General features: G+C 43.9%; 1 protein-coding gene across 7 annotated transcripts in view; it reads right to left on the bottom strand.

The window, feature by feature from the left end:
* ASH1L (ASH1 like histone lysine methyltransferase) overlaps positions 1-21,643 on the bottom strand; it is a 191,952-nt gene that overhangs the window by 170,178 nt on the left and 131 nt on the right. For 5 of the 7 annotated variants that reach the window (XR_006199097.1, XM_042926084.1, XM_042926088.1 and 2 more), the window contains exon 1: positions 21,112-21,380. The exons of 1 other annotated variant lie outside the window; for it this stretch is intronic. The gene's annotated coding sequence lies outside the window, so the exon portion shown is untranslated. Of the gene's footprint in view, positions 1-6,116; positions 6,979-21,111; positions 21,381-21,643 lie in introns of those variants that run through there. One more of the 7 variants, XM_042926086.1, reaches the window with a different exon arrangement.

Raw genomic sequence — 21,643 nt, 5'->3', positions numbered from 1 at the left:
AGCCCTGAATGCCCACACGGGACACCTACGGAGAGAGTCAGTAGGACAACGCTATATAAATATATAATGGAGTTTTAGAAAAAAATGTTTTTAACTTGGGAAGAAAGGTAATTTACCTGAACTCTCTCTAAAATGTAAGAATAACTTTTCTTTCTTTTTAGGTAAGTACGCTTACCTGAAATTACCGCATTAGCTTAAAATAAGTAAAGTCTAGTTTGTCTCATCTGTGATCATGTCTTCTCTGTGGTCTTTATCAAACACACTTAGAGACTGTAATCACTGCTCTGTTTCTCAACAGTAAAAAAACAGATATAAATGAACTATAGAAGATTTAAAAAAATTACAGCACACTATGTATCTTTCTCCTGGCTTTCATGCTCTTACAATGCTTATAGATGACCGGCCTATTTCTTAGGACCTACCACCCCAGCTAAGTGAGCACAGTGCCACCAGTGGTTCGTCAGAAACGTGGCAGTCATCCTTGACTCCTCTCACTCTCCTACTCCCAACGCCAACCTGCCACCAAAACTTGTCAGTTCCACATAAATAATGTTTGATCACACCCGGTTCTAAGTCCACTACCGTCCACAACAGCAGATCTGACACAAAGCAGGGCAGCTTCCCACCTTCCCTGCGTATTTAACCTTGTTCCCCCCCGTCCCTTCTCTAAGATGTGGCCAGAAATATAACTTTTTAGAATTTTTATTTATTTTGGGGCACCTGGGTGACTCGGTTGAGCATCTGATTTTGACTCAGGTCATGATCTCACACAGCTTGTGGGTTTGAGCTCGGTGTTGGGCTCTGTGCTGACAGCTCAGAGCCTGGGACCTGCTTCAGATTCTGTGCCTCCCTCTCTCTCTGCCCCTCCCCTGCTCATGCTCTTGGTCTCAAAACTAAATACGCACTCAAAAAAAATTAAAACTTTTAAAATACATTTTTATTTCTTTTGAGAGAGTATGCACACACATGCAAATGTGCAAGTGGTGAAGACGCAGAGAGAAAGACAGGGAGAGGGAGAGAGAGAAATCCTAAGTAATCTCCACACTGTCAGCGCAGAGCCCAACATGGGGATCGATCCCGTGAATCATGAGATCGTGACCTGAGCCAAAATCAAGAGTCAGATGCTCAGCCGACTGAGCCACCCAGGCACCCCCAGAAATAGGATTTAAAAATAATCTGATTATGTCATTTCCCTGCTAGACCAAGGGAGATCTTAAGTGCTCGTGTAGCATCTGTAAGTCTCTTAACACTCATCATCCTAGTAAGTTATGTGCTTTTGGTAAGTTACATGCACAATACCCAGATTTTCCACTATAGCATTTGTTCCATGAGAATAAGAATCCTGACTGCTTTATTTCCTGAAATATCCTTAGCAAAGTACCTGGAACATAAAAGGTATTCAATAAATATCTACTGACTGAATAAGCAAACATACGTATTGCTGTATTTTAAGTTACGTATATAGACAATGACTAAAAGACAACAGAGTGAAAATGAAAATATTAAAGAATTGGCATTTTCTTTAAATATCATATAATCTTATACTGTTATTACGATTTAAAAAATAAACACTGTGTATCGCCATATAATTTGCTCTTCAGAAGCGAAAGGGTAAGCAGTATACTAAATGGCTTAAGATATTTTATACTGAATCACTGATATCACATAAATCACTGAAATCACAAAAAGCTAGAACATCTTCATAAAGATAAAATTTGAACTGTGTTCCTAAATAATTTATACACCATAAACAACGCTTACAGAGTTGGATAAAGCTTTCTTTACTCAACTACAGAACATTTCATTTAAAAGAGTGTGACAACCACCAATAACTTCTAACTTTCAAAGCACTAATCACCAATAAATCCAGCTATTTTCACACTTATGTACTGTATATAGTTCTTAAATTTCAAGATGCCAGAGATTTAAAAAGGGTTTATGAATCATTGACCACATTTTCAGGAGAAAAATTTTTTTAACCACTACCACAATAAATATAATAATCAACTGTGTTATTTCCTAATTTTGGAAACATTAAACTGGGAGGAAAGAGTGTGTCTCATGAACAAGGAAATACTATATTATAGCAACAAACTAATTCTAGAAAGTCAAACCAGGAAAGCAAAATAGAAGACATAAATTACAAATAGCCACAAGGGGAAAATACGTACAAAAAGCATTCCCAAAGCTAAATCCTGGGGGGAAAATCATACTCACTATTACACAGATAATCTAATCAAACCTTGCTTAGCTCTTCCTGAGAAGTAGAGTTAACAATGACTCAATTATATAAGCTCAACTCTGTTTTTTAAAAAAGATGGGATGGGGAGCACTTAGCTGGGTCAGTCGATGGAACACACAACTCGATCTCAGGGTTGGGGTTCAGAGATTACTTAAAAATAAAATCTTTTTTTTTTTTTTTTTAAACGTTGATTCATTTTTGAGAGACTGAGCATGAGTGAAGGAGGGGCAGAGAGACAAGGAAACACAGAATCTGAAGCAGGCTCCAGGTTGTGAGTAGAGCCCAATGTAGGGCTCGAACCCATGAACCGGGAGATCATGACCTGAGCTGAAGTCATACACTTAACCAACGGAGCCACCCAGGCGCCCCTAGAAATAAAATCTTTAAAAAAAAAAAAACGTGGGATGGGGCTGTAGTTGCAAGGAATATATAGGGATGGTGATGCCTATCCCTAGAGAATTCTAAAATGGCAACAGGAGGGAAGAAAAAGTTACATCAGATTTTCCCATAAATGAATTGTTACATTTGGACAAGGGTTAGGGGCTGTCAACTCAGGCCAATGCATGTGGTTTTACATTAAACAAAGGAGTCACTTCAAAAGAGCGCCATTCATATTGTAAACATCTTCCATTTGTTTTTCATAAAAATTTTCTTGGGAGAAATGAGTAGGAATGTGAGAGGGTGCAAGACACTTTGGGAAACAGACTGGCAGTTCTTCAAAAGGTTAAACAGAGGCACCACATGGGCCAGCAAGTTCACTGCTACGTATATACCCAAGAAAAATGAAAGCATACGTCCACACAAAAACGTGTACACAAATGTTCACAGCGATGTTATCCAGACAATGGAATGTGAGTCATCCATGAAAAAGAATGAAGTGCTGGTACATCCTATGATGCAGACGAACCCTGAAAATTGATGCTAAGTGAAGGAAGCCAGTTCCAAAAGACAACAAATTACAGAATTCCATTTATGTGAAGTGTGCAAAAAAAGGCAAATCCATAGAGACAGAAAGTAGACTAATGGTTACCTAGGGACGGGGAAAAAGGGAAGGCTGGGATGGAGCGACTGCTAACGGGCACCAAGATCAAATTTTCTAAAATCAGGTGGCGGTAATGGTTGTACAACTATGCGAATATACCAAGAACCACTGAATTGTACACTTTATTATTATTATTTTTTAACGTTTATTTATTTTTGAGACAGAGAGAGACAGAGCATGAACGGGGGAGGGGCAGAGAGAGAGGGAGACACAGAACCGGAAGCAGGCTCCAGGCTCTGAGCCATCAGCCCAGAGCCCGATGCGGGGCTCGAACTCACAGACCGCGAGATCGTGACCTGAGCTGAAGTCGGCGCTTAACCGACTGAGCCACCCAGGCGCCTCTGAATTGTACACTTTAAATCAGTGACTTGTACAGAACATGAAATATATCTCAATGAAGCCATTTAAAAATTTTCTGGCAGATCAAAATAAGGTATCTCAAGGAAGAGGTTCCTTTCCTATTTTGCATAAAAATGAAATATGGGCTAGAGGCAATCTTGTAAAACTCTTTTCAATCAATAGCTTTCAACATGGCAACAAGCTGATTTATTTGACATATGTTGCTACATGTTGACCTAATTGGCTATTCATATGGAGAAAACAAACTTAGACCCATTATATACAAAAATAATTTCTTCATAGATTTAATAGCTTTGTGAAAAATAAAAGTACTTGAAAAATATCTGTGAATATTTCTATAGCCTATAATAGAGAAAAAAATTTTTTTAAGTTTATTTATTTTGAGAAAGAGAGAGTGCACCCACGCATGGGGGAGGCGCAGAGAGAGGGGAAAAAGAGAATCCCAAGCAGGCTCTGCACTGACAGTGCAAGCCTGATTCAGGGCTCTGACTCACAAACTGAACAGTGAGATCATGACCTGAGCCGAAACCAAGAGCCAGACACTTAACCAGCTGAGCCACCCAGGCGCCCCGGTAGAGAAACCTTCTTAAGCAATTCAAGAAACTAGAAGCCATTAAGGAAAATACTGACAGATCTGATTATATAAAAACTCTATAGATCAGTATGTAAGAGTTACTCTACAAAATAGTAAATAAGAAACAATATACGAGAGATATGCATAAGCAATCACAGAAAAGATGGAAATAATCAAGTTGAAACAAAATGAGGCAGCACATCACTAGCAGTCAGGGAGGTGTGAATTAAAACAAGGTGTTTTTCACTCTTCAGTTAGGTTGCATTCAATTTTTTTAATGTTTATTTATTTTTGAGAGAGACAGACAGAGTGGGAGCAGAAGAGGAGCAGAGAGAGAGGGGGGGGAGACACAGAATCTGAAAGAGGTTCCAGGCTCTGAGCTGTCAGTGCAGAGCCTGATGCAGGGCTCGAACTATGAGCCATGAGATCCCTGACCTGAGCTGAAGTAGGATGCTCAACTGACTGAGCCACCCAGGCGCCCCAAGTTCGGCTGAAATTTAAAACTCTGATAACTAATTCCAGCAAAGTATACAGGAAAATACACACTAGCAGCCACCATCATTTTGGAAAGCAGTATTTATAGTGTCCGTGACAATTTAAAATTTTACATACTCTTGGACTTCAATAGAAATTCTACTTTTGAGACTCTATCATAGAAAAACAAATGCACTAATAAATGACTTATTATAGCACTGCTTAATGTGGCCACACAAAAAAAGTTAAATATATATATATATGTATATATATTCACACACACACACACACACACCCGAATTATAGAACTCTGTCTGCTATTTTTAAGCAAAAGTGCAAGCATGATCTTCTATCTATAAAGAGTAGGAAAAAAAATCCTATGTATTTGTATGCATACAGAAATAAGTACGGATGATTATACCCTAACTGACAGCACTGGTAACTTTTGGAGGAAATGTTTGGAAGTAAAAATAATATAAAGTTACATATATTTTTTCTCAACTTACTGTAAAATTTCTATTAGCTTCACAATTAAACAAAAATCCAATAAAAACATATTTTTAAAAGAGAGGAAACATACATAGCCACCCTACACACATACCTCTCAAAGTCTTGCTGTTGTTTTGTTCATATCTACATGACACTGAGCAAACTGACCCAGTTAACTGTGGGCATACTTTCTGACCCCATTATTCCAATACTGACTAGTTATTTTCTTAAAACATTCCTCCTCTGTGTTTCCATTCAACAGACGACCACTCACTACACACATCTCTACCTTTTTATTATTTTATTGTGGTAAGAACGCTTAACGTGAGATTTACCCTCTTAAATGCTCAAGTGTAAGCTACACTGTTGTTGACCACAGGCACAACGTCAGGCAGCACAGCACACCTCCAGAGCTTATGCATCTTGCTTGACTGAAACTACAAAGTTGATAAGGAGTTCTCCATTTCCCCCACTCCTAACTACATACCGCCTCAAACTGCATCACCATCCTTTCTTTCTTAAGGGAGAAAAAAAGGTAAATTGGACTTTGTAAAAAAATACCAACTTCTGTTAGTCAAAAGAAGCCACATGAGAGTGAAAAGGCCCCACACGGGATGACATCATCTGTAGCGCCTACATCGGAGTAAAGGACTGCATTCAGAACATGTATTAGGAGGGTACTTCACAAAAAAGATATCCCAACATCCAACAAGCACTAAAAGATGCACAGCCTCACCAATAATCCCAGAAATGCAAATCAGTAAACACCGCAAAATACTATTACCCACTAGAATGCTAAAATTAGCAAGAATGACACCAAATGTTGGTGAGGATGGGGAACAAATGGAACAAGTATACACTACTGGTAGAGCTATAGAGTCATACAACCAACTGGGACAACTGACAGTATTTACCAAAGACAAAAATATGCTTACCCTGTGGCCCAGCAGTTCCACTCCTAGGTATACACCAAAGAGAAATGAGGGCACAATGTTCCCCAAAAGGGGGAGGTGGCCAGGTAAGGCTTCACAGCATCAACTTGAACCGTCTCAGAAGATGGGTAGGTGTTGTCTAAGCTGCCGGGCACTGGGAGGAACACGGAAGTCATGGAGACATAAACGCACTGAGTTGGGGAATGGTGGCGTTTCCAAACAGCTGAAGCCCAAGGGTAAGAGACTCAGCGAGACACAAAGCTCAAGAACTACACAGGACCTTGAAGAAAGTGCTGAACTGTCTGTTCTGCCAAGGGACACGGCCAGGTTTGGATTTAGAAATTACATTCAGAGAGCTGTGTGTGATGTAGCTGGGGAAGCTAGGTAACTGTAGCCAGGAAGCCAGTCAGGGAGGGGCACCGACAGATAATGATCACTTTGCTGCCATTTCACCCATTCCGAAGAATAGTTTTCTTAAACCCAGCCTGCCATTCTAACATTGGCATGTTACTTTAACTGATGATTCTCCAGAAATCACTGTATCACCAAAATGGTGAAGGGGAAATGAAGGTGGGCAGATGACAGATGGTCTAGCAATGAGTTACTTAAACCATTCTCCAACCACCACTGTCCTTACAGGAGTTTATTTCGTTTTTAGGAGCAATCTCTGTTGAGAAACAGGTAAATAATGCAACTGTCACCCCATAACATTCATAATTAAGAGGCCTATGAAATAAGGGATGGTGGCCCAGAAGCAAAGTAACCTGTAAACTCCCAACAATTGTACAGCGAAAAATTTATCTGTGTATGTGTACTCCAGAAAAGGGCACAAAGATTTCATTATATTCTTTTTATTTAATGTTTATTTATTTTTGAGAGAGACAGAGAGACAGAGCACGAGTGGGGGAGGAGCAGAGAGAGAGGGAGACACAGAATCCAATGCAGGCTCCAGGCTCTGAGTTGTCAGAAACACAGCCCGATGCGGGGCTCGACCTCACAAACCGTGAGATCATGACCTGAGCCGAAGTCGGACGCTCAACCGACTGAGCCACCCAGGCGCCCCAGATTTCATTATATTCTTAATGGGGCCCTAACTACTACCGCCACCAAACAAATTATGATCCTATTTTTGAGGCCAGCTCAAAGATAAGGTACAGAATGGATGCCCATGAAACTAGGAAATGGCCACTTTAACCATTTAAGTTGTAAGCCTCAGTTTCCAGATTTTGTGGAACAGATTCACCTAGAAATATTTTTCGAGGCTTATCGGAATCCCAAATCATATTACTATCTTAAGCATCTCAGTTCTACTTAAGAAGATCACCTCTAAACTACCTGGAAATTTTTGGTAGTTTTTTTTTTTTTTTTTTTAAATGTTTGTTTATTTTGAGAGAGAACAGGCAGAAGCGGGAGAGGAACAGAGAGGGGGAGGGGGGGGAGGGGGGGAGGGAGAGAGATAGAGAGATAGAGAGAGAGAGAGAGAGAGAGAGAGAGAGAATCCCAAGCAGGCTCCACACTGACAGCACAGAGCCCAATATGGGGCTCGATCCCAAGAACCATGAGATCGTGACCTGAGCCAAAATCAAGAGTTGGACACTTAACCAACTGAGTCACCCACGTGCCCCGGTAGTATTTTTGCATGGACACTATTTACCTGGAAGAGAAATGGTTCTATAATACACACAACTGATGATTCTGACTTTGGGAAAAAGAGATTACACGTGATGGACCCTTAATTCTCCGATGAGCTCTACAAAACTGCAACAAGATGTCAGATAAACCCTGGGGAATCCATTATTAAAAATGTTTCTCCCCTCAACGTTCTGGGATTAATTTCTCTTCCTGGACTGACAAAGTCCAAAACTACTGGCCTTTGAGGCATAGTGCCAATGCAACAGATGGGCTCTACACTTTCCTAATGGTAGAAGTGGACTGTCAAATGTGAAGTCATGTTCTTCAGCAAGAGAGCATGCATTTCCTGCAGTAGCTAAGAGGAATTCTGATAGAGTCTTAAATCAACAACACAAAATAACCTATATGCTGTGACTGCCTTTATCTGTAATTTCTATTATTTTCCATTTCTGACACCTCAAATACATTTAAATTTTTTTTTAATGTTTATTTATGTCTGAGACAGAGACAGAGCATGAGCGGGGGAGGGGCAGAGAGAGAGAGGGAGACACAGAATCCAAAGCAGGCTCCAGGCTCCGAGCTGTCAGCACACAGCCCGACGCGGGGCTCGAACTCACAGACCGCAAGATCATGACCTGAGCCAAAGTCAGACGCTCAACCGACTGAGCCGCCCAGGCGCCTTGACACCTCAAATACATTTAAACAGGTCCCTACCCAAACTCAGAAAATGTCCCAAAATATGCAGTAAGTCAATCTAAACAGCATTAAACCCCTTAATACTTTCAAGTATACTTTCAAATATACATGTATTCTAGGATACTAGATGTGTTGGCTCAGTTAAGTCCACAGATGAAAACCTAGCTTCTTTAAAGGAAGGTTTAACAATGCCCAGTGATAGACCAAATAAGAAAACAGGAGGCAGCTTGATCTTTACTCTGTAAATTTTCAAAGCTAGAAATTGTTATCATGTGAATGGGTAAGAAGCTTCCAGTCTTTTTTTTTTTTTTTTTTTAAGTTTATTTATTTTGAGAGAGACAGAGAAAGCGAGTGGGGGAGAGGCAGAGAGAGAGGGAGAGAGAGAGGATTACAAGCAGGCTCCGTGCGCTCAGCACGGAGCCCGATGTAGGGCTCAAACTCACGAACTGTGAGATCATGACCTGAGCTAAAACCAAGAGTAGGACACTTAACCAACTGAGCTACCAAGGCGCCCCTTTAGTTGTTTCAACTCAACACAGGGCTCGGACTCAAGACCCCAAGGATCCAAAGCCGCCCGCTCCTCTGAGTGAGCCAGCCAGCACCCCCAAACTTCATTATTTCATAAGTTTGTAATTGCTTTACTCTACGTTGACCTCCACAATGGATACTTAGGAAGGTAATGACCATTCTGACCATCTTTTCAGAGCGATCCAGTAAAAACAGGCACTATGGTTTTTAGCTTCATGTGAGTATTCTGATCTCTGCAACACAATCCAAGAGCTATTCAACAGATGAAAAATAATTTACTTCATTAGCTATTTTATTTTTGTCTCTATGTCTTTACCAGTTAGTACTTGCTGGGTTTTCTGAAGAAAGTATTACTCCTAAAATTATCGAATGATTCTTTCAGCCCTGGCATTATTGATTAAATGCCTCTAAATGTCCAGAACACCCCACAATTCACTCTAAGAACTTCACTCACTCTCCAGGTGATCTCATCAAGTCCCATGGTTCTAAATAGTACCTCTACACTGATCAACTACCAAATTTGTATTTGCCACAATCCCGAGACTTATATATCAAATTGCTTACTCAGTATCTCAACTTGAAACATTTGATAGAAAACGCGAAGTCAGTATGTCCAAGCCAAATTCTTAATTTCTGCACTCCTGCAACCTGCTTCCTCCAGTGTTGCACATTTCATTCAGTAAACAGCACCCAACAGTGAGGCTATCGTGGGAGTCAATCTTAACTACTCTTTGACTCAGACCTCACAGCCAATCCGAGTTCTCATTCCCCACCTTTAAAAATATGTCTCAAATCTGGGGGCACCTGGGTGGCTCAGTTGGTTAAGCGTCCAACTTCAGCTCAGGTCATGATCTCACAGCTCGTGAATTCGAGCCCTGCATCAGGCTCTGTGCCAACAGTTCAGAGCCTGCAGCCTGCTTCAGATTCTGTGTCTCCCTCTCTCTCTGCCCCTTCCCTCTCTCACTCTGTCTCTTTCTCTCTCAAAAATAAACATTTAAAAAAAAAAAAAAGTTAAAAAAAATAGATCCCAAATCCATCTCCCTGAAAATACCCTCGTTCAACTCACAGTCATCTCTTAACTCAAATATCACAACGGCTTAAATGGTCACTCTGGTTATATCACTCTTGCTTTTCAAAGTGTATACATTAGATCAAGTTATCTCCCTACTCAAAACCTCCCAACAGGTTCCTATCAAATCTAAAATAAAACCTACACACTTGGTCAAGTTTTTTAAGTGTCTACATTATATAGCCCCTGACTACCTCTTCTACCTATTTCCTATCATTCACCCCCACCTTGTTTACGCTGTTCTACCTCTTTCTCTTTTCTTTTTAATGTTTATTTATTTTTGAGAGAGATAGAGACAAACACAGAGCACGAGCAGGGGAGGGGCAGAGAGGCAGACACAGAATCCGAAGCAGGCTCCAGGCTCTGAGCCGTCAGCACAGAGCTTGACGTGAGGCTCAAAACAACAAACCGTGAGATCATGACCTGAGCCAGTCAGACGCTTAACCAACTGAGCCACCCAGGCACCCCTCTTCTTTCTTTTTAAATGTTTTTTATGTATTTTTGAGAGAGCGCAAGCAGGAGAGGGGCAGGGGGACAGAGGATCCGAAGCGGGCTCCGCACGGACAACAGGGAGCCCAATGAGAGGCTCAAACTCACAAACCATGAGATCTTGACCCGAGCTGAAGTCGGACACTCAACTGAGCCCCTCAGGCAGCCCTAGCCCTTTAGTTCTTAAACACACCAAACACACTACTGCCTCAGGGCTTATGCTCGTGCCCCAGACAGCTACATGGGGATCTCACATCATACAGGTCTCTACTCAAGTATCACTGCCTGAAGGGACTTCCCCAACCACCCCCCATCTCCTTACTTTATTTTCCTTTATAACACCTAACATGAAAATGCTGTAACATCACACCCATTTGTTTTAACATCTGTCTTACTAGAAAGTGAGCACCATGAAAGCAGTTTTTTTTTCTTTTTTTTTTTAAGTGTTCTCTATACCCATGTGCGGCTTGAACTCAAGACCCCGAGATCAAGAGTCAAATGCTCTACCAACTGAGCCAACAAGTTGTCCCTGAAAGCAATGACTTTTACTTGTATTCACTGCTGTATCCCCAGGGCTTAACACAGTATCTGATATGATGTAAGTATACAATTAATACTGACAGAATGAAAGAGTATGTATTCTTTGTTAGAAATGCTGGTTTCAGTTTTTATTTGACTCTGAATGGAAGACTTAATCCACTGATATCCCAGAGGACTAAATGTCCAATGGACTGCTTGGATAAAACAGACACACAATAAGGATCCTCAAGAGGAAGAGATTTTTTTCCTAGACCTGACTTGCCCTGGCATAAAATAATCATACCCCAAGACATTCTTTCAGAAATCTCCACTACACCTTGCTTGGACCACATGTAATATGATGGGAGCAGCACATATTACAGCAGTACTGATCTTGTTCTGGAAAAGGAAAGTTAAAATACCCAAGGACCTTATTTTGTTCATTCATCACCGTATCCTAGTGCCTGGCACACAATAAGCACTCACTAAATATACGTTGGTCCTGTTTCTGAATGAAATTAGGTGGTTTAGTGAAAACAATGGGTTCTGCTTTAGAAGGACACACTGGCCTCCTAAAAAAACAAAGTGCTGGTCAGCTTTAAGAAGAGAATTGTCCTAGGGGCGCCTGGGTGGCTCAGTCGGTTAAGCATCCGACTTCAGCTCAGGTCACGATCTCATGGTCCGCGAGTTCGAGCCCCGCGTCGGGCTCTGGGCTGATGGCTCAGAGCCTGGAGCCTGCTTCCCATTCTGTGTCTCCCTCTCTCTCTGCCCCTCCCCCGTTCATGCTCTGTCTCTCTCTGTCTCAAAAATAAATAAACGTTAAAAAAAATAATTAAAAAAAAAAAGAAGAGAATTGTCCTAACTAAACCCAATTCAGTTCAAAGACTTAAGGCTCTCTGCCCCAAAAACTTCACACTTCAGTGAAGATATATTCCTGTGCACTGTGGAGAGAATCCTTGATTTGGTAAGAAGCAGCAGCCAAACACAAAGCCTAGTCTGGGGGTGCCTGGCTGGCTCGGTCAGTAGAGCATGCGACCTCTAATCTCGGGGTTCGAAGTTCGAGTCCAACATTGGGTGGAAATTACTTAAAAATAAAATCTTAAAAAAAAAAAAGCCTCTCCTGGAGTTAAGTGGGAAAACATAAAAGTAGAATCCATACGTAAGGAAAATAAGATAAACTGAGAATTAGAAAAAAACATGTATACGTGTAAGGAAGTTGTTTAATACACTTTCAAAAATGTGTTTTGCATAGTCTTACCTCCTATAGGCAATACACATAAGGGAGGTCATTTGCTTTGCTAAAAAAATTTCTCTTTTCAGGAAATAAATAAGAGAAATTAATACTAACAGCAAATCTACATTATGCACCTGCTGTACAACATAGATTACGCTAAGCACTTTACACACATTACCTAGTACAATCTTTCAACAATCCTATGCTATAAGTATTATCGTCATCTTACAGTCAAGAAAACCAAGGACTGTAAGTGTTTTGCTAAAGATTACACAGTAAGTAGCAAACTGGGATCTGAGCCTAGTCAATCCGATTTCTGAGTCCATGATCTTAATCACTATTTGGGATTTTCAACAAATTGAAGGGAAATATACCAATGTGGAGCTGGAAGACTTGTTCATTATTAAGAAAAGCAATTATACAATTTTTTTATTTGGCTGGACATATAATCAACGCTTGATTAAAATGCTGAACAAGTATATTCTAGTAAAAGTTTCCAAGTAACTAAAATATAATTATTTTCTTGACTTTAACCTTTGTTAGAAATTAGCAGTAATAACATAGTGTTATTTTGTCTAGGCAGAGTGTACAGAACATGGCTCCATCTTTATTTTGTTGATGACCTCTAAGTACAAAACCCAACCTAACATAGTACTGGAGACACAAGAAGTCACAGGAGACTAGGTGGAAAGTATACTGATCCAAATTACAGTCCCCTGAACTCATTCTGCTATGTTATTTCCATTTTCACATCTTTGCAGATATCTTTCCTGCCGAGAGCACCCCCTCTAAGCCTTACTGAATAACTCATGTTTATCCTTTAAGACCTGGTTCCTCCCCCTTGCAGGAAGCTATCCTTAACCTTTCCTCTCCCTCCACAGATCTAATAACTTTCTCCCTTCTCTACCTGGGAGAAATGTATCACACTGCGTATTGTAATTTGTTAACAAGATGTTGCTCTTTCTAGATTCACTACTTTGAGGCAGAAAAAAAAAAAAAAGTCTTCTCTTCTCCCCACACCTAAATACAGAAATGGAAATGAAATAAGCACTGAAAAATGTTGGTTGAATGACAGATGAACAGAAAGAACACTTGTTAAACAGAATTAAACCTTGGCTTTATCTACAGTTTTGTAATTTTTTTCCCTTAAACACACACACAAAATTAACATAGATATCTCCCTTTTGGGGCACCTGGGTGGCTCAGTCAGTTAAGCATCTGACTTCTGATTTCCACTCAGGTCATGATCTCACGGTTTGTGAGTTCAAGCCCCACATCAGGCTCTTTGCTGACATTGCAGAGCCTGCTGAGGATTCTCACTCTCTCAAAATAAACAAACTTAAAAAATCTCTCCCTGTAGTTTCAAAGTGATTGCTCTTTTTTTAATTTTTTTTTTTTAACGTTTATTCATTTTTGAGACAGAGAGAGACAGAGCATGAACGGGGGAGGGTCAGAGAGAGAGGGAGACACAGAATCTGAAACAGGCTCCAGGCTCTGAGCTGTCAGCACAGAGCCCGACGCGGGGCTTGAACTCACGGACCGTGAGATCATGACCTGAGCCGAAGTCGGCCGCTTAACCGACCAAGCCACCCAGGCGCCCCTTGTTTTTTTTTTTTTAAACGTTTATTTATTATTGAGAGAGAGGGAGAGACAGAGGATGAGCATGGGAGGGGCAGAGAGAGAGGGAGACACAGAATCTGAAACAGGCTCCAGGCTCTGAGCTGTCAGCACAGAGCCCGACGCGGGGCTCAAACTCATGGACCACAAGATCATGAGCTGAGCCGAAGCCGGACGTCCAACTGACTGAACCACCCAGGCGCCCCAATTGCTCTTGTTTCTTTAATGTGCTTCTATGTCTAAATTTTAACTTCCCAACATATGTGATCACTTAGCCTGATGTAAACTATACTTGAGATTTACATCCTCCAATCCTCTCTGAAGACCTTTATACTATAGTACTGTTCACCTACTAATTACTATACATGATTGATTCACTCCATTTTCTCAGCTGTCAGCTGTTTCTTCTTTCGAAGACAATCATATATATATATATATATATATATATATATACACACGAAACACACACACACACACACACATATATATATATATGTTTAGTTATTTTTAGAGAGAGAGAGCACACACATGCGAGCAGGGAAGGGACAGAGAGAGAGAGGGAGAGAGAGAATCCCAAGCAGGCTCCACACTGTCATTCAGAGCCCAACTCAAGGCTCAAACTCACAAACCACTGAGATCATGACCTGAGCCAAAAGAGTCGGACACTTAACCGACTGAGCCACCCAGGCCCCCCTCAAAGATAATCTTTTAAATTCTCTCCATTCAAAGAATGGAGGCTTCTTATGTTAGTACACACCTATATTCTGGTGCTTTCGTTTTCAGCAGTGCTGAACTTTAGGAAACCTTATTAGGGGCACCTGGGTGGCTCAGTTGGTTCAGCATTTGAATTCAGCTCAGGTCATGATTTCGGGGTTTGGGAGTTCAAGCCCCACATCAGCCTCACCACTGGGGGGTGCAGAGCGTGCTAGGGATTCTCTCTCTCTCTCCCTCTGCCCCTTCCCACTTGCTCTCCCTCTCTCTCTCTCAAAAATAAATAACTTAAAAAAAAAAAGAAACCTTACCATAAGTAATGTGTCCTCCATATTCTAAATAGTATCATTTATACTAAGAAGCCAACAATATAGTTACTTTCTAATCTAACAAAAGTCCACCTGTGGTATCAGGACAAACAAAACTGAATGAGAAAAATGACTTAATGTCAAGTGTGGAAAAGATAGAAAAAAATGTAAAGCAAGATTACATCAAACATTAATGATTTATTTCCTATGGGACTATAACATAAGATGTAACAAAAGATAAGTTAACCAAAGTTTCACTAGAGCTAGCATTCACATTCATAATTATAACTGTCAGTGTTTTATAGAAGGCTAAATTTTACTTTACTCACAATCACTTCAAATCTCAACACTTTGATTTATCTTCCTAACAGGAATATTTACTTTCTTTTTCTACAGTGTTTCTACTCATCATGATTATTATGCTCTGTACCATGATTCGTATTTAACAACTGAAGCAATGGTATGGACTTTCAAATGTCCACAATCAGAATTTCAAAATTCAAAATAATGTTATTTTATACTCTTTAAGTCGGATTTTAGACCAATTCCGGCTCCTGTTCAACATTACCAGTTATCATTGGATTTCTTTGCAGTAATTGGGTCCAGTTGGAAAATCAAGAACAAGAACACAAAAACATTTTTTAGCGTCTTGTCACTATGACTTAAAAAAAAAAAAAAAAAAAAAAAGACTACCAGAGACACATTATTTCTCACTTTGTACATTAGAAAAAAGCTGATAAGCTTTTCTGGCAAACACAGAAACTGTTCACGCATTTTTCAACGCAAACATCTAAAAGCAGTGAGGTGAATTCTACGCCATTCATTTCTAATAGTTTGCAGAGGGAATCACAACTGACAGGTAAAAGAGATTAGAAGTAGTTTAATTCCACTTATCAGATACTTTTATTTAAAAAGTTATATAAACCTAACTATGAAGCAATAATTCCCCATTTAAGTGTAAAAAGAACGCACACACTGAAGTATTTATGAACGAAATGATATAATATCTGAAAGGTCTGTTTCAAAATAAGCAAAGTGGGGAAGAAGGCAGAGAGGTCGCGGATGGGGACAGTGTGATACCTAGCTATGGGTTACTGTTGCAGCTGGATGTTGAGTACATAAGGACTCACTACACTAATTCTCTTTATTTTTGTTATGTTTGAAACTTCCTACATTTAAAAAATGAATCAAATAAAATGGGAAAAGGTACACACACAATCCTGTCATCAACTTGCATATGTCTAAGAGCAAATGACTAAAAACTATGATGAAAAGCAGGGGCCCCTGGGTGGCTCAGTCAGTTCAGCATCTGACTCTTGATTTCAGCTCAGGTGATAATCCCAGATAATCCCAGGATTGAGCCCTGTGTCGGACTCCATGCAAAGCATGGAGCCTGCTTAAGGTTCTCTCTCTCTAAAAAAAATAAATAAAAACAATGAAAAGCAAAACCAATTAATGCTAAAATAAAATTTTATAGATTAGATGTTCAGTGAAAATAGATGTTCAATGAAAGCAATACAACTCTTGAAAAAACAAGGTTATCAAATTTCTGTCATCTCTTAAATCCATAATTATGTCGTGTCAACCTCACACTGCCATTAACCACCCCTAATGTAGCAGTCACTAAAATACTCATTTCTAAAACATGAAATGTAAGATTGACAGTTATCACTAAGAAGACAAATCGTAAGTATGAAAAAGCTAACCTCCCCACACAAAATATAAACAAAAAAATTTTCAAGAAATTTAAAGAAATAAATAACTTGAAAAAACTAGCAAAATATCTCAAAATAAAACAAAAATTACTTTCACTTCCCTCTTTTATGGCAGCCAGGTTTAAGGTATGTAATCCCTCAGGGCACCTGTGTGGCTCAGTCTGGTTAAGTGTCCAACTTCAGCTCAGGTCATGATATCCTAGTTCATGGGTTCGAGCCCCGTGTCGGGCTCTGTGTCAACAGCTCAGAGCCTGGAAACTGCTTCAGATTCTGTGTGCGTGTGTGCGTGTGTGTGTGTGTGTGTGTGTGTGTGTGTCTCTCTCTGCCCCTCCCCCACTCACGTTTTGTCTGTCTCAAAAATAAATAAACATTAAAAAAAAAGAGATATGTTACGCTTCTGGAAGGGCTGGCATAAAGTGGACTTCACAGCAGACATCAGTAAGACTATATGCACCTTTAAAAATCTCAGGCAGCAATATGAAATTTTTAACCAGAGATGCATCACCCACACATATGGTAAAACTTCTCTCCTGTGTACAGCCAGATCATGTTGGCAGGACTGAACACGGTCACTTATTCGTGAGGTATGGAAGACAACGACTAAAACCTCAAATGGTCCTGCGAGAGTGCAAAGACACAATGCCTAGCAAGACACAGGGAAGTCATGCTCCATATTTCAGAACACAGCTCAAGACTATGCCGTGAAGATTGCTTTCATTTCTTGATCCTCAAAGATCCTGAATAATCTGCAATTATTACAAGCATTATTTTTTAAATTACAAACTATCTCATACATATAAGACTAAATACATATTGAACTATATGCACAGATTAACAAGACACACACGTATGTAACGTTATTTTAAAATTAGAGAAAATATTAAACTCCTCACAAATCTACACAACACACAGGCCATGACAATGAAGAGAAGGGATAATCAAACCACTTTTCTCCAGACCTTTCCTTACCTTACCAAGTCCTGTGATCTGTGCTATCCAAACACTCTCTGAATTTCTTGTTCTTTTAAAAATTCAGTAATTATAGGGGCGCCTGGGTGGCTCAGTCGGTTAAGCGGCCGACTTCGGCTCAGGTCATGATCTCACGGTCCGTGAGTTCGAGCCCCGCGTCGGGCTCTGTGCTGACAGCTCAGAGCCTGGAGCCTGTTTCAGATTCTGTGTCTCCCTCTCTCTGACCCTCCCCTGTTCATGCTGTCTCTCCCTGTCTCAAAAATAAATAAAATGTTAAAAAAAAAAAATTAAAAAAAAAATTCAGTAATTATTTAAAAGGGGGGGGGGGGGGGGCGAGAGGAACCTGGGTGGCTCAGTCGGTTAAGTGTCCAGTTCATGATATCCTAGTTCATGGGCTCGAGCCCCGCGTCGGGCTCTGTGCTGACAGCTCAGAGCCTGGAGCCTGCTTCAGATTCTGCGTCTCCCTCTCTCTCTGCCCAACCCCCACTCACTCACTCTCTCTCTCTCTCTCTCTCTCTCTATCAAAAATAAATAAACATTAAAAACATTTTTTAAAAATTCAGTAATTATTTTAAATTTCCAACACTCAATTCACGGGTAGTCTATCAAATAGCTACTGCGTTTTACCCCAGAAGCTTCTCGGCCTTTTGTCTAAGACCAAGTGCATTTTTTCCCCAGTAAGTGTTTTCTGGATGCATGAAAACTCAAAAATGACATTAAGACCTTTGTTACAAACTCACTACAGAAATACGTCGGAAAGAAGATAAGGAATACGACCCAAGTATGCCTGGTTTTCAAACCAGAGAGCCTTCGGCCAAGAACACCAGGTGATACCAAAACACACTCGATAGCTGCAAAGTCCCGTAGACAGCAGGAAGACTACCGCTTCCTGCGAGTTAGTGACGGCAGAAACCCTGCGATTAGGTCATGAATCCTCGACTTCTGGGAACACTCGTCCCTCCTCCTCGCCCTCTGGAGCCACCACCTTCGCACCATCCTTCGCTTCAACTGCACTAGAATCCCTTCAAGGACTGAGGGCACGTGATTACTCACCCTTGTGTCTGCTACGTAGAATTAAGTCAATGTTTGTTACAAGTAAGATAAACTCCACGGAATGAGCTTCAAAAGCCTCAGACCCAATGCAAAACTGGGAAGAGAGGAGTTTAAGAATAAAAAGATAATGAAAAAGAATAAAGCTATATATTTTTGCGCGACACATTTTCTTACCACCTAATTCAGAATCCTGTACGAACACTGCAAAAATGAGTTTGTAAAGAATAAAATAAAAAGACACGACCTGAAAGCTCTCCTTACTCGCAGCGTGCTCAAAAACGGTCACACAACCTGTCACCTTAAACTCATACCAGCATCTTCATCTGCAAACAAAGCTCTGTTTTGAAAGGGTTTCAAATGAGACCTAAATGCAAAAAGGTTCTACTTCATCACAATTTAAGTTCCTGACGTGGTGTGCATAGTGTGACTGTGCTTATGCTCATTTAACGGTCAGGGTCTGCCATCAAATTCTCAGAAGGATACGCGACCCCCAAAAACTTTAAAGAACTGCTAATGTGGCCTATCGAAAACATGCTACTTTCCAGACATCGAGCCACGCTAGCTTAGGTTCAAGAATTTTCCCCTCGTATTCACTGGGGGGGGGGGGGGGGACCCTTACTGCAAAATCAGCATTTGGAAGACCTCCCTCAGCCCAACCCAAAAGTTCCAAACTCCACAGGCACGTATGGCAGCGACTCCCGGATCCCCGAAACAGTTAGCTCACGAACGCCAGAAGAAAATGCGAAACCAGGCGGCCGGCGTCACAAGCTTGCCACCCCTTCGGGTGAGAGCCTTCCGGACCAAAACGTCTGGGGTAGCCAGCTTCCCTCCAAAGCGAACAGACTTCTCAGGGAAGTTTTTGGGCTTCAATTCCACGCTGGTCTGTCTGCCTGGCCGGCCTGAAACACCTACGGCGGTCAAGGCGAGTCCGCTCAGAGGCGCCCAGGCTGCCTCCGCAGGGTCACTGAGTCCCACCCCAAGACAGGGAGCGTTTCCCGAGGGATTCTTCCGTAAACACCCGCTGAGCGAGGGAGGGAAGCTCCTTCTGCCTACGTCGAGTCGAGCCGTCGGCCCCCAGACGGCGACCCCGGCCCCAGCCCAAGCCACGAAAGCCGTGCCCCCTCGAACACTCAACTGGAGGGCCGCGAACGCCCTGCTTCCGCCAGGAACACGGACCACGGCCCCGGACGCCCGCGGCGCACAGCCCTCCCGGCCGCCCGCCCTACGCTCCGCGCGCCCGAGCTCCACCGGACGCCAGCGGCCACACACGCCCCTCTTCCCCGCGCGGCGGGGCCCGCGCCCCAAGCCCCCCGCCCCCCCCCCCCCCACGGGCCAGCCGCCACGCGCCTGGAGCCACAGTCCCAACTTCGCCTCCACGTGAAAGCGTGACCTTGGAAGAGCATCTCTTTCTGCCTCGATTCCCTACTTCGCGCGATGGGAGAAAACACCTCCTCCACCATTTTCCCCGAGGGGCAGGGTCACAAAGGAACAGGAAAAGTACTGCGAAGACCAGAGCAGCTTCATTCCGCGCGACGTGGTACTACAACCTCGGGTCAACAGAAAGCCCAGCCCTTCTTTGTACCCTCGCAGCGGACACGGCGGCTGTTCGCGTGGACGCCGTTCGCCCTGCTCGGACCAACAGGCCACTCCCGCGACCACAGGCGGCCCCGGCAGGTTCGTCCCGCCCCCGACCCCACGGGCACACGTGGGGCCGTGCAAAACCCCGCCACGACTTCTCCTCCCCGAGCTCCGACGCGCTCCCGCTTTCTGACACACACACGCACATCCGCCCGACGGGGGCCACCCCGAATTTCATTTCAGAAAGAAGGTGACTTGAAGGGGAACTCCGTGACCCCGCCGCGAGCACGGGCAGGGTCTTCCGGAACGCCTTCCCACTCTGCTGCCCTGCGCACACACGCCGCCACAGCCGCGGCACCCCGGAACACCACCAGCCTCCCCCAGACCCCGCACAAACTAGCCGGGCACAGTCCTCAAACTTACGACCCGGGGGTCCCCCGCTCGTTCCCACGCACCGCCGCGCGCCTCGGGGGCACCGCGGCCCCGGCCCCGCCCGCAAGGCGCCCTCCGCAGGGCCCCCTCTCCCGCCGCGGACGCCGACCCGACGAGGGGGGATGCTCCCGCCGCGCCTCCCCGACGCGCCAACTAACCTGTCAGGGGCGCAGCCGACTCCGCCTCCCCGCGCCGACTTTCCCGCCCCCTCCCCCCAGGCCCGGAGCCCGCCCGTCAGGGACACCCCTTCCCCCCCCCTCCCCCCGCCCCCCGCCGGGAGGGACTTCCCGGTCCGCTCAGGATCCCCTGCCTCGCGCCCCTCCCCCACCCCGCCCGCCGCTCTCCCGGAGGTCCAGGTCCGGGAGGTGACAGTGGCTCCCGGGCCGCCGGGGACCGCGCCGCTCCGGGAGCACTTAGGCCCGAGGCCTCCGCAGGCGGTTGTGCTCACCGTGTCAGAGGCCGAGGCCGAGCGAGATGAGAGTGCAGGGAAGTGGGGAAGGGGGGCGGCCGCCAGCAGGCTCCTCCGCTTCCCCGGGTCCGCGGCGGATCCCCGCCGCCTGTCAGGAGGCGGCCGGCGGGGGAGCGGACGGGCGGAAACGCGAGAGAGGAGAAGGGAAAGGCGTGAGGCCGAGCGGCGGCCACCGAGGGGAGGCGGTCCCGCAACCGAGACGGGGATCGTCTCCCCCTCCGCAAAGCGAACCCAAAATGGCGGCGGGAGCGGCGGCGGCAGAGCGGCGGCGGCGGCGGCGGCGGCTGCTCGGGAGGGAGGGCGGGCGCGAGCGAAGGGCGCCTCGTGCCCCCCCACCTCCCCTCCCAGGCCCTCCCCGCGGCCCCCCCCCGCCCCCTCCCGCCCCCGACTCGGGCGGCGGAGCGCGCACGCCCGCCCGCACGCGCCGGACGGGCTCCGGGCTCGTCGCTCGCTCTCCCACCAACCCCCGCCTTCGGCCGCCTGGCGCGCCCGCCGGCCCGTCCGCGCTCGC

This window comes from Panthera leo, chromosome F3 (assembly GCF_018350215.1).
Source record: "Panthera leo isolate Ple1 chromosome F3, P.leo_Ple1_pat1.1, whole genome shotgun sequence".
In the NCBI taxonomy this organism is placed as follows: domain Eukaryota; kingdom Metazoa; phylum Chordata; class Mammalia; order Carnivora; family Felidae; genus Panthera; species Panthera leo.
The sequence above is the reverse complement of the archived record's forward strand: the minus strand, read 5'-3'. Positions and strand labels throughout refer to the sequence as shown.